Genomic DNA, 13,730 nt, shown 5'->3' with positions numbered 1-13,730 from the left:
TTTTTGTGCAAATACTTGAGCTGCTTTAAACTTTTCTATATGTCTACTCATACAGGTAAATTTGGATAGGGATTGCTTAACTGCCCAAGGTGGGCTCACATTAAGAAAAAACCCCAGAAAGAAAGAGAAAAGTCAGACAGAGGTAAGGTTTTGAGTTCCATGCTAGTGTGGGTGGCCTGATCCCTGCACCAAACCTCAGGCTGAATCTTGAAAGACGATATGCCCATAGAAGTTTCCAGATAGATAAAAGGGCCTAAAAGCAGAGGACACTTGCTGTCCCTTTTCTGATTGGGACCCAGAGAGTTGAAGGTCTCAGTTGTCTCAAGTACCCAGCAGGGGCAGAACCAGGAAAGTAAGCCACAAATAACCTAGCAGAGGGGCATGGAAGTGTCCCCATCATTTATCATCATCCTGAAGTGGTTGGTTGAACGAAATGTTTCCCATGTGCCAGAGAAGGGCAAAAGTGGGAGGGACAGGGAGAAGGGAGAGAGAAGGGAATGAGAACTGAGTCTAGAGAGAATCAGTCAGGACTAGAAGCAGGTGACCTGGGAGAGAAAGCAGCCACGGGCCGGATAAGGATGCTCAGATCTCAGAGGAAATCTGCATGAATGAGTGACAATGGAGGACTCGAGGTCCCTCTCCCTACCCTGCTTGGGCACTATATAAATACCCAGGAGATAGAGCTACAATTTCATGAAGGGGAGAGAAAACCTTGAATTACCTGAAACTTACATCAAGCCTCCAGGGCTAATAGGAGGTGTGAAATAACAAAAGTCCAGTTAGAGAAAAACAAAGTTACATTTTAACACCCCTGATTATAGGGAAGGCCTCAGATATGTTATATATAAACACGAGCATCACTGACTCAATGGACATGAACTTGAGCAAACTACAGGAGACAGTGAAGGGTAGGGAAATTTGGTGTGCTGCAGCCCATGGGGGTCGCAATGAGTCAGACGTGACTTAGTGACTGAACAGCAACAACAATAAACATTTTCAGTGTTCATCAGAAGACTTGGGTCTATTTGACTAACAAGGAGTGTGAGCAGTTCCTCTGCTCAAATTATTCAAGATTCAAATTCAGAGCAAAATGTTTCTATTGCTCTTTTTCAGGCTTTTAGCTCAGTTTATTTGAGGCATATCTTGAGAACTGCAAGGTAAATTTTTTTTAAGTTATAATCTGAACCAAGTATGTTCCTGTGTGAATTAAGATTTCCTTGATATATTGCAATCAAAATAAAATGTAGCTATTAGCTGGATGCTGAAGTGTGTGTAAGACTGGCACTGTCATCTAACTGCGGCTGAAGTATTTACGTTCACTAAAGCAAGCTCATACTTTTCATCAACTGACTTTCTAATAATCCATATGTACTTAAACTTTAAAGTGCTTTTAATATTATTTATGTATTTTATAAACTTGAACAGTTTGAAAATGTCATTTCCAAAAAAGCACTATTGCTGAAAATATTTACAGGCTACTACTCTATATCGTGGCCTTCCCAGGTGGCTCCGTAATAAAGAATCAGCCTGTCAATGGAGGAGATGCAGGAGACTTGGGTTCAACCCCTGGGTCGGGAAGATCCCCTGGAGGAGGAGCAGTTACCAGACTCCAGTACTCTTGCCTAGAGAATCCCAAGGACAGAACAACCTGGCAGGCACCAGTCCATAGGATTACAAAGATTTAGACATGAATGAGCAAGTGAGTGATTCTATATGATAAAAAATCGTTCATTTTAAGCATAAGAATTTGGCAATATAAACTATGTGTGTGTGTATATATATATATATATATATATATTATCATCATTATATACTAGCTCAATACTACTAACAATATTTCCTTTTATATTCTGAAAGAACACTTAACATGACATCTACCCTCCTAACAAATTTTAAGTGTATGAACCATTATTGTTGACTTGTAGGTATGATGTTATAAAGTAGATCTCTAGAATTTGTTCATCTTACATAACTAAAACCTATGCCTACTGATAATAATCCACTATTTCCCCCTTTCCCTAGGCCTTGGCAACCACCATCTCAGTCTATGATTTTTTGAATTTGACTTTTAGGTGTCTCATAACAGTAGAATTATCAGTACTTGTCTTTCTTTGTCTTGTTTCTTTTACTTAGCATTATGTCCTCAAGGTCGGTCCATGTTCTCAGATGGTAAAGAATGCTTCATTTCAAAGGCTGAGCAGTATTCCATTCTGTGTGTATACCACATTGTCCTTTTCCACTCATCAGTAATAGACATTTAGGTTGTCTCCACATCTTTGGTATTGCAATGAGCATGTAATTACCAATATCTCTTTGAGATTCTGAATTTAATTCTTTTGGACAAAAACCCAGAAGTGGAATTGATGGATCACATGGTACTTCTATTTTTAATTTTTTTGTGGGACCTCCATAATGATAACTATTCATTATGTGTGACAAAGTGTTAAGAATTTACATTTATTATCTCTTTTGATCTTTCAGCTCTTTGAAGCAGATTCCATTGTTACCTCCATTATAACTCTGGAGAAACTGAGACCTAAGTAACGTGCCCCAAGTCAGACAGGTAAGAATTGGTGGAGATACCTGATTTCAAAGCCTGAATCCTTAACCACTAGTGAGATTTTTTTCACTGGTTTCTAAAAACCCAGTAAGTCAACAACAGAGAAGTCTAAATCCCTTGTGATACTGAGCCACTTTAGAAAATACTGGAACTTTATTGACAGCTGTGAGTTACATTTTAAGAACACAGTTTCTTGCTCTCTAGTCTCCTGGCAGCAGTGATCTGACAGAGGTTGTTGTAGGACAAAATATTCCCACACCTGGACATCAGGCAGAATTAACTTTTTATTTCAAATGAAAATCCTTTTCATTCTATGGAATGAAAATTCTTTATCACTCACTGGCATGCTAAAGGATTTTGAGATATCAGAAATACAGCAAGACTCCACCTTTATGACACTAATGAGGCCAATAGAGCACAGTTAGAAGAGAAAAACAGGATGCTACCAGAAACAGGCCAGCTCAAGGGAATCACTTATGTGTCAGATTCCACATTCTTCATGTGGGGCCATTGAGCTAGTAGGGCCCATAGACCTTGGGGGCCTCAAATCCATGGTATGGCTCTGTCAGTACCCTCATCCACAACTGGGTGTCTGCAAGTATAACCCACAGGTCCCAGATTCCTTATGACAAGCAGCCTTGAACAAATCCTGGCACATGGAGGCTGTGTGGCAAGTAAAAGAATACCAGGTAATGCTATGGGCAATGGTGGGCTTTGGATTCAGATAATTCAGAGCAAGTTACTCTGAGCTCTTCTTTCATCTAACAGCTGAACATAGCATCGCCTATTACTGTGAATACAATTCTCCTATATATGAATGAGTTCTATTCTTAGACTGCATTCATAAGTCCAATTTGTTTGTAATTCCAGGAAAGTTAGTCTAGGTACCCAACTAACACAATTGGCTATATACCACTGCTTTCATGCTTGCTTCTGTATATCCTGGGCTTGAAATCAAGATACTGTATTTCTGTACTCTAAATAGCACTGTACAGAAAGTGCATAAAACAACCACTTGTTGAGGATGCACATGCATGACAATGTACCCCAGAAACATGAATTAACTTATGTGATTGGACATGTGAATGCATGTTCACATGTCGGAAAGTTCACTACTTAAAGACTCATATGTAGGAGACTTAACTGTATTAAATAAGACGTAATATGGAATTTGCTTTTCCTTGAGTCTCTCTCCCTCCCCCTCTTCCTCTCAATTCCAGATTCATATATCTATCTTCCTACTTGATAAACCACTTAGCTAAGAGACATCACAAGGGCAACATGATTATAAGAGAACTTCTAGTCTCCTCCCCAAATTACACAGTCTTCATGAACTTCATGGTATATCCATCAATGGTAACCCATACCAAAAATTCTGGAATAGTTCCTACCTCTTACTCTGACAGCCAATGCCATAATCCCCAAGAAAATTCTGTCCACTTCATGAGCACACTCTATCCAGAATATGCCCACTGCTACCTGCAGGCCACCATCACCTCTCTCCTGGGTATACTAAAGACAACAGCCTCCTAATAGGTTTCCCTGCTCTGCCCTTTCCAACTTCAGTCTATTTCAACACAGTATTTATAGAGTCACACTCTGAAAACCTAGGTCAGATCACATCCTTTCTTTACTAAAACCTTGCATTGCTTCCCCCTTCATGCTGTGAATGACCTGCAAGGTCCTATGGTACCTGCATTGCCCTCCCTGCTCATTGCTCCACTCCAGGCAGACCAGAGGTCCCCAGGCACACCCACCCTAGGGCCTCTGCTCTACCTACAGACTCTATCTGGAAATTTCCTCCCGAGCTATCACTAGGCCAGCTTCCATCACCTGTAAGTCTTCAATCCAACATCACCTTCTCAGTGGGCCCCACCCTCAACCATCTTACCTCATCTGCTAATTCTACCCCTGGACTCCTAATATATATTACTTTGTTCTACATTTTGTTTTACACACTTGCCACCCTTTAATGATGCATTTATCCTATTTTCCTTATTGGCTTACGCAGCTGCTTGAATTGAGAGAGTCAATTCTTAGGTAGGCTGATAAGAAGTCCAGGGTCCCCCAGGAGGAGAGAGGGGTCTGAAGTTCTCAAGGAGGGGAAAAAAAGGCTCTCTGGTGGCTTTTGTCTCAAATCCCTAGATACTCCTTTTGTGGAATCTGTGGAAATGAACTGGAAGAATTGGCCCTAGTAGCTTGAGTACAAAAATCACTTTTTCCTCGCTGGTCGACCCTACACCACCTCTTTTGCTATCATGTATACTAGCATGGTGACACTTAGAAGGGACAGCTTGGTTGTTGTTCATCTCTTTATAACTCACCAAGTCTATTTTAGTCAGGACAGTACTCAGAAATGTGTACAGGCTCATGGATGATGGATGCCTCCCCTAGTAGTCCTATCTTGGAAAACATTCCAGAAAACTACTCTGCTCCAACCTGAGTGTCATCAGAGGAAAAGGACAAGTCAAACAAAGGTGGTGGCATGAAACCAGAAATCAATCTGGGATGCCATCAGGTCTACCCCTGGTGTATCTCCACCCCACCTCAGAGTAGAACCAAGGAGGGATGAGTAAGGTGCCTGCATTGGTAAAGGGCAAACTAAGTCCAACCAGGGAAGGAAAGCTTGGGTGGAAAGTCTGTCTACATCCCTATCTAGAGCAGGGAGGGACACTTCTAGTGGAAAGAAGCCATGGCTGTGGATCCTGCTTTTTTTCCTTTCTTATAGATGGGAACTACCAGTTCCAGAACCACTCCTTTAAAATGTATTTTAAAAACTGGGCCAGGTTTGATCCCCAGAGTTTACAAAAAGACACACCTGATCTTCTGTGATACTGAATGGCCACGGTATCCTTTGAAAGATGGCAGACAATGGCCGGTTGAAGGGTCTCTTAATTACGATACTGTTTTACAACTAGACCGGTTCTGTAGGAAACAAGGGAAATGGGTAGAAGCGCCATATGTTTTGCTCTTTAGCTCTCTGTGAGACATGCCAGACTTGTGTCCTAAGTGTACAGGTATGGGTGTGAAACCTTCAGCTCCCTCCAATCCTCTTACTTTGCCCCTGTATATGGGGCTCCCAACTGAACAGGCTGAGAATCAGAGCACCTGTCCAGGACAGGTTGCCTCTGTCTCAGTAGAATTTCAAACAGTTCCAATTGTGGTCGAGGCTATCTAGAGGATCCAGAAAAGTACTTAGAAGCTTTTATGTGACTAGCTTTATTTTATGACCTTACTTAGAGAAATGTAATGTATATCTTGGGATGGATGCTGATCCCTGACTCAGTTTTTAGGGTTTTAGGGAAGCTCCTACTGTTGGAGGTGAATAGTTTGAGGTAAAGAGGGAACATGAAATAGCCCTCCTTCCTCCTGGGAGCCAAGCTGCTGCTGCTAAGTCACTTCAGTTGTGTCCGACTCTGTGCGACCCCATAGATAGCAGCCCACCGGGCTCCCCCCTCCCTGGGATTATCCAGACAAGAACACTGGAGTGGGTGGCCATTTCCTTCTCCAATGCATGAAAGTGAAAAGTGAAAGTGAAGTCACTCAGTCATGTCCCACTCTTCACGACCCTATGGACTGCAGTCTACCAGGCTCTTCTGTCCATGGGATTTTGCAGGCAAGAGTACTGGAGTGGGTTGCCATTGCCTTCTGGGAGCCAAGCAGTTCTCATAACAAAGTCACTTTGCCAGATGAATTCTTGAAGGACTCAAGCGTGTGGATGCTAAGACTTTAGACTATGCTAAGTTGGCTGACATAGAAGACAGATAAAAGGAGACTCCTAGATAGACTATGAGAGGCTCTGCGAAATTTTATTGATGTTGATCCCAAAAGTACAGAGAGAGAAATGACCTTAAAAAATAGATTTCTCTCAGTCAGCTCCAGATACCTGCCATAAGTTATGGAAACAGGCATTTGGACCTAATCAGTATTTAAAAAACTGTTACAGCTGGCTCAAATGATATATTATGGTAGAGAACAGGTGGACGAAAAGAAGAGGCAAAAAATAAAAAGAGCCATGGTGGGTTTCTCTGCTTCAAGGAAAGTTCTTTCTTCAACTCTGCAAATACCTTCAGCAACGACAATCGTTATGTGATGCCTTTTCTTGATCTGATGACATCTAACAATCCTAAGATGGCCTGATATAACTATGCATATAATGTGACTTTCAATTTTGATTATGTCTTGACTTGGTGGAGATCAGCCCTGGGATTTCTTTGGAAGGAATGATGCTGAGGCTGAAACTCCAGTACTTTGGCCACCTCATGCAAAGAGTTGACTCATCGGAAAAGACTCTGATGCTGGGAGGGATTGGGGGCAGGAGGAGAAGGGGACGACTGAAGATGAGATGGCTGGATGGCATCACTGACTCGATGGATGTGAGTCTGAGTGAACTCTGGGAGTTGGTGATGGACAGGGAGGCCTGGTGTGCTGCGATTCATGGGGTCGCAAAGAGTCGGACACGACTGAGCAACTGAACTGAACTGAACTGACTTGGTTTAGTGACTACTTTGCCTTATATCTGTAACTGTAAAATGGAGTTTATTTCTAACCATCTGAAAGCTTTTAGGTTACAAATGGTTGTTCAAGCTCCTACCAGTGTCACAATCTCCTCCAACTATTACTTGGGGCCCCTGGATCAGAGACTCTCAATATGAGGGTTAGGAGAATATGCTGCCTCAACAATTCAGGCATGATGCCCCTCAAGAGCAGGAAGTAGTTATGGAATAAAAATGATGACCCTTTCCCTTGGCAGCCATATTCTCCTAAAAGAAAAGGGGGAAATGAATGAGTCGGTTCTTAGGTAGCTGATAAGAAGTCCGGGGTCCCTGAGGAAGAGAGAGGGTCTGGAGTTCTCAAGAAGAAGAAATGCACAAACTTATTTTTTTTCTTTAAGCCCACAGCTGATGATTACACAACAAAACAACTCAGCTTAAATTCTGTAGGAAGGGGGGCGGTCCTAAGAAGGCAGAGGAATAGGATGGGGAGACCATTTTCTCCCCCACAAATTTATCAAAAGAACATTTCAATGCTGAGTAAATTCTACAAAACAACTTCTGAATGCTGGCAGAGGACATCAGGCACCCAGAAAAGCAGATCATTGTCTTCAAAAACAGGTAGCAAAAATATAAAAGATGAAAAAAGAGACAAAGGAGGTAGGGAGGGAGCTCCATCCCAGGAAGGGAGTCCCATCCCGGGAAGGGAGTCTTAAAAAGAGAGAAGTTTCCAAACACCAGGAAACACTCTCACTGCCGAGTCTGTGGCGAGCCTTGGAAGCACAGAGGGCAACATAACAGGGAGAGGGAGGAAAAATAAATAAATAATTAAAACCAACAGATTACGAGCCCAACGGTAACTCCCCCAGTGGAGAAGCAGTGCAGACGCCTGCATCCACCACTAGCAAGTGGGGGCAGGGCAGAGAGGCGCGGGCTACAGTGCTGTATAAGAACTGGGCCACAATGCCCTGAATGTAACCAGAGCGAACTAACTTGGGGTAGCATACCAGATGGTGGGATAGCTACCAGGCAAAAAGCTCTAACACAAGACACCACCAGAACCGCGCACATAACAAAGGATGGAACAGAAATAGCTGGATGCAGGCCATCCCCCGCCGGTGACAGGCAGCCAGAGCCAGCAGGGCTGGAAGGGGGCAATCGCAGCCCCGGAGAGACTTTACCTACCAAACTGCAAGCAGGCTTCTTTGCTAACTAAGACTTCTTGGGGTTCTGGACAGTCACCATCTGCCTGACAAGGGGCGCCAGCGGTACACCCAGAAAACTGAGCAGCAGGGAAAGGCGATAAGTCGCAGCGACCACGTTCACCAAACGCCTGAGCTACTCAGTCCTGGGAAGGGCAGAAAACGCAGGCCCAGCCAAATCTGCACCTCTGAGGGCTACCTGAGAGCAGAGCCTGAGCGGCTTAGACTGGGGAGGTGCATGCAGCCTAGGGCCGGCCTCAGACGGTTCCCAGCAGAGCAATGTAAAGCCTGAGCGGTGTGCGCTATGTGCAGGGGCAAGCCCAGTGTGTCTGAGACACTGCAAGCACAAGCCAGTGTTATTTGTTTGCAGCATCCCTCCCTCCCCACAGCGCGACTGAACAACTGAGCCTAAAAAAAAAAGTGTCCACCACCGCGCCCCTTGTGTCAGGGCAGAAATCAGACACTGAAGAGATCAGCAAACAGAAGAAGCTAAACAGAGGGAACCACCTTGGAAGTGACCCCACACTGCCCACAACACCAGAGAAAGTCCCAGAAATATCTTTACTATTTTTATGACCATTCTCTTTTCTTTCCTTTTTTTTCTTTTTTTGGTTGATGTTGTTTAATTGTTTTTTCTTCTTTTCTTTTTCTTCTCCTTTTTTTTAACTTTTTAAAAATTTTAAGTCCTCTATTCACCCTTTAATTGTAATTTTTATAACCTACTATCACTTTTCAAAAAAAAAAAGACCCAATTTTTAAAGCAAATGCCATATATATATATATATACAGTGGTTGTTGTTGTTTTTTTTTAATAATTCTTGTGACTTTTTTTTCTTCTTGTTCTTCTTTTATTTAATATTGCATTTTTGAAAATCCAACCTCTAATCTAGAGTTTTAATCTTTGCTTTTTGGTATTTGTTGTCAATTTTGTACATTTATAAACCCAATCTTCAGTACCCAATTTTACCTGAGAGCAAGATTACTGGCTTGACCACTCTCTCCTCCTTTGGACTCTCCTTTTTCTCCACCAGGTTGTCTCTAACTCCTCCCTCCACCTTCTCTTCTCTACCCAACTCTGTGAATCTCTGTTTGTTCCAGACGATGGAGAACACTTAGGGAACTGTTTACTGGCTGGATCTGTCTCTCTCCTTTTCATTTCCCTCTTTTATCCTCCTGGCCACCTCTGTCTACTTCCTCCCTCTCCTCTTCCCTGTATAACTCCGTGAACATCTCTGAGCAGTACAGACTGAGGAGCACACATAAGGAAGTGATTACTGGCTAGCTTGCTCTCTCCTCTTTTGATCTCACTGCATCTCATTCCAGTCACCTCTAACTACCCCCTCCCTCTTCTCTTCTCCATGTAACTCAATGAACCTCTCTGGGTGTCCCTCAATGTGGAGAAACTTTTCATCTTTAACCTAGATGTTTTATCATCAGTGCTGTATAGATGGAGAAGTTTTGAGGCTACTGTAAAAATAAAACTGAAAACCAGAAGCAGGAGGCTTAAGTCCAAATCCTGAGAACATCAGAGAACTCCTGAATCCAGGGAACATTAATCAATAGGAGCTCATCAAACTCCTCCATACCTACACTGAAACCAAGCACCACCGAAGGGCCAACAAGTTCCGGAGCAAGACATACCATGCAAATTCTCCAGCAACATAGGAACACATCCCTGAGCTTCAATATACAGGCAGCTCAAGTTACTCCAAAACCATAGACGTCTCATAACTCATTACTGGACACTTCGTTGCACTCCAGAGAGAAGAAATCCAGCTCTACCCACCAGAACTCCGACACAATCTTCCCTAACCAAGAAACCTTGACAACCCACTGATACAACCCCATCCACAGCGAGGAAACTCCATAATAAAGAGAACTCCACAAATTCCCAGAATATAGAAAGGCCATCCCAAACGCAGCAATATAACCAAGATGAAGAGACAGAGGAATACCCAGCAGGTAAAGGAACAGGAGAAATGCCCACCAAACCACACAAAAGAGGAAGAGATAGGGAATCTACCTGAGAAAGAATTCCAAATAATGATAGTGAAAATGATCCAAAATCTTGAAATCAAAATGGAATCACAGATAAATAGCCTGGAGACAAGGATTGAGAAAATGCAAGAAAGGTTTAACAAGGACCTAGAAGAAATAAAAAAGAGTCAATATATAATGAATAATGCAATAAATGAGATCAGAAACACTCTGGAGGCAACAAATAGTAGAATATCAGAGGCAGAATATAGGATTAGTGAAATAGAAGATAAAATGGTAGAAATAAATGAATCAGAGAGGAAAAAAGAAAAACGAATTAAAAGAAATGAGGACAATCTCAGAGACCTCCAGGACAATATGAAACGCTCCAACATTCAAATTATAGGAGTCCCAGAAGAAGAAGACGAAAAGAAAGACCATGAGAAAATGCTTGAGGAGATAATAGTTGAAAAATTCCCTAAAATGGGGAAGGAAATAATCACCCAACTCCAAAAAACCCAGAAAGTTCCAAACAGGATAAACCCAAGGCAAAAGACCCCAAGACACATATTAATCAAATTAACAAAGATCAAACACAAAGAACAAATATTAAAAGCAGCAAGGGAAAAACAACAAATAACACACAAGGGGATTCCCATAAGGATAACTGCAGATCTTTCCCTCCAGACATACTTAAAGTGATGAAGGAAAATAACCTACAGCCCAGATTACTGTACCCAGAAAGGATCTCATTCAGATATGAAGGAGAAATCAAAAGCTTTCCAGACAAGCAAAAGCTGAGAGAACTCAGCACCACTAAACCAGCTCTCCAACAAATGCTAAAGGATATTCTCTAGACAGGAAACACAAAAAGGGCATATAAACCCGAACCCAAAACAATAAAGTAAATGGCAATGGGATCATACTTATCAATAATTACCTTAAACATAAATGGGTTGAATGCCCCAACCAAAAGGCAAAGACTGGCTGAATGGATACAAAAACAAGACCCCTGTATATGCTATCTACAAGAGACCCACCTCAAAACAAGGGACACATACAGACTGAAAGTGAAGGGCTGGAAAAAGATATTCCACGCAAATAGAGACCAAAAGAAAGCAGGAGTAGCAATACTCATATCCAATAAAATAGACTTTAAAACAAAGGCTGTGAAAAGAGACAAGGCCACTACATAATGATTAAAGGATCAATCCAAGAAGAAGATATAACAATTATAAATATATATGCACCCAACATAGGAGTGCCAAAATATGTAAGACAAATGCTAACAAGTATGAAAGGGGAAATTAACAATAACACAATAATAGTGGGAGACTTTAATACCCCACCCACACCTATGGACAGATCAACAAACAGAAAATTAACAAGGAAACACAAACTTTAATGATACATTAGACCAGTTAGACCTAATTGATATCTAAAGGACATTTCACCCCAAAACAATGAATTTCACCCTTTTCTCAAGTGCTCATGGAACATTTTCCAGGATAGATCACATCCTGGGCCATAAATCTAACCTTGATAAATTCAAAAAAAATTGAAATCATTCCAAGCATCTTTTCTGACCATAATGCATTAAGATTAGATCTCAATTACAGGAGAAAAACTATTAAAAATTCCAACATATGGAGGTTGAACAACACGCTTCTGAATAACCAGCAAATCACAGAAGAAATCAAAAAAGAAAGCAAAATATGCATAGAAACTAATGAAAACACATCAACCCAAAACCTGTGGGACACTATAAAAGCAGTGCTAAGAGGAAAGTTCATAGCAATACAGGCATACCTCAAGAAACAAGAAAAAAGTCAAATAAATAACCTAACTCTACACCTAAAGCAACTAGAAAAGGAAGAAATTGAGAACCCCAGAGTTAGTAGAAGGAAAGAAATCTTAAAAATTAGGGCAGAAATAAATGCAAAAGAAACAAAAGATACCACAGCAAAAATCAACAAAGCCAAAAGCTGGTTCTTTGAAAGGATAAATAAAATTGACAAACCATTAGCCAGACTCATCAAGAAACAAAGGGAGAAAAATCAAATCAATAAAATTAGAAATGAAAATGGAGAGATCACAACAGACAACACAGAAATACAAAGGATCATAAGAGACTACTATCAGCAGTTGTATGCCAATAAAATGGAGAATGTGGAAGAAATGGACAAATTCTTAGAAAAGTACAATTTTCCAAAACTGAACCAGGAAGAAATAGAAAATCTTAACAGACCTATCACAAGCACGGAAATTGAAACTGTAATCAGAAATCTTCCAGCAAACAAAAGCCCAGGTCCAGACGGCTTCACAGCTGAATTCTACCAAAAATTTAGAGAAGAGCTAACACCTATCCTACTCAAACTCTTCCAGAAAATTGCAGAGGAAGGTAAACTTCCAAACTCATTCTATGAGGCCACCATCACCCTAATACCAAAGCCTGACAAAGATGCCACAAAAAAAGAAAACTACAGGCCAATATCACTGATGAACATAGATGCAAAAATCCTTAACAAAATTCTAGCAATCAGAATCCAGCAACACATTAAAAAGATCATACACCATGACCAAGTGGGCTTTATCCCAGGGATGCAAGGATTCTTCAATATCTGCAAATCAATCAATGTAATTCACCACAATAACAAATTGAAAAATAAAAGCCATATGATTATCTCAGTAGATGCAGAGAAGGCCTTTGACAAAATTCAACATCCATTTATGATAAAAACTCTCCAGAAAGCAGGAATAGAAGGAACATGGTGAAGGTGGAAGGTGAAGGTGAAGTCGCTCAGTAGTGTCTGACTCTTTGCAACCCCATCGACTGTAATCTACTAGGCTTCTCCATCCATGGGATTCTCCTGGCAAGAATACTGGAGTGGATTGCCATTTCCTTCTCTAAGGGATCTTCCTGACCCAGGGATCAAACCTGGGTCTCCTGCATTGGAGGCAGACGCTTTAACCTCTGAGCCACCAGGGAAGCCCTAGAAGGAACATACCTCAACATAATAAAAGCTATATATGACAAACCCACAGCAAACATTATCCTCAATGGTGAAAAATTGAAAGCATTTCCCCTAAAGTCAGGAACAAGACAAGGGTGCCCACTTTCACTGCTACTATTCAACATAGTTCTGGAAGTTTTGGCCACAGCAATCAGAGCAGAAAAAGAAATAAAAGGAATACAAATTAGAAAAGAAGTAAAACTCTCACTGTTTGCATATGACATGATCCTCTATATAGAAAACCCTAAAGACTTCACCAGAAAATTACTAGAGCTAATCAATGAATATAGTAAAGTTGCAGGGTATAAAATCAACACACAGAAATCCCTTGCATTCCTATACACTAATAATGAGAAAGTAGAAAAAGAAATTAAGGAAACAATTCCATTCACCATTGCAAAGAAAAGAATAAAATATTTAGGAATATATCTACCCAAAGAAACTAAAGACCTATATATAGAAAATTATAAAACACTGATGAAAG

The 13,730-nt window shown here is 41.2% G+C and overlaps 1 non-coding gene across 1 annotated transcript; it reads right to left on the bottom strand.

The window, feature by feature from the left end:
- Positions 1-13,148: 13,148 nt before the first annotated feature.
- On the bottom strand, positions 13,149-13,221 carry TRNAW-CCA (transfer RNA tryptophan (anticodon CCA)). The gene has a single exon. It is a non-coding gene; the product is annotated as a tRNA-Trp (tRNA).
- Positions 13,222-13,730: the final 509 nt, after the last annotated feature.

This window comes from Capricornis sumatraensis, chromosome 6, assembly GCF_032405125.1.
Source record: "Capricornis sumatraensis isolate serow.1 chromosome 6, serow.2, whole genome shotgun sequence".
In the NCBI taxonomy this organism is placed as follows: domain Eukaryota; kingdom Metazoa; phylum Chordata; class Mammalia; order Artiodactyla; family Bovidae; genus Capricornis; species Capricornis sumatraensis.
The sequence above is the reverse complement of the archived record's forward strand: the minus strand, read 5'-3'. Positions and strand labels throughout refer to the sequence as shown.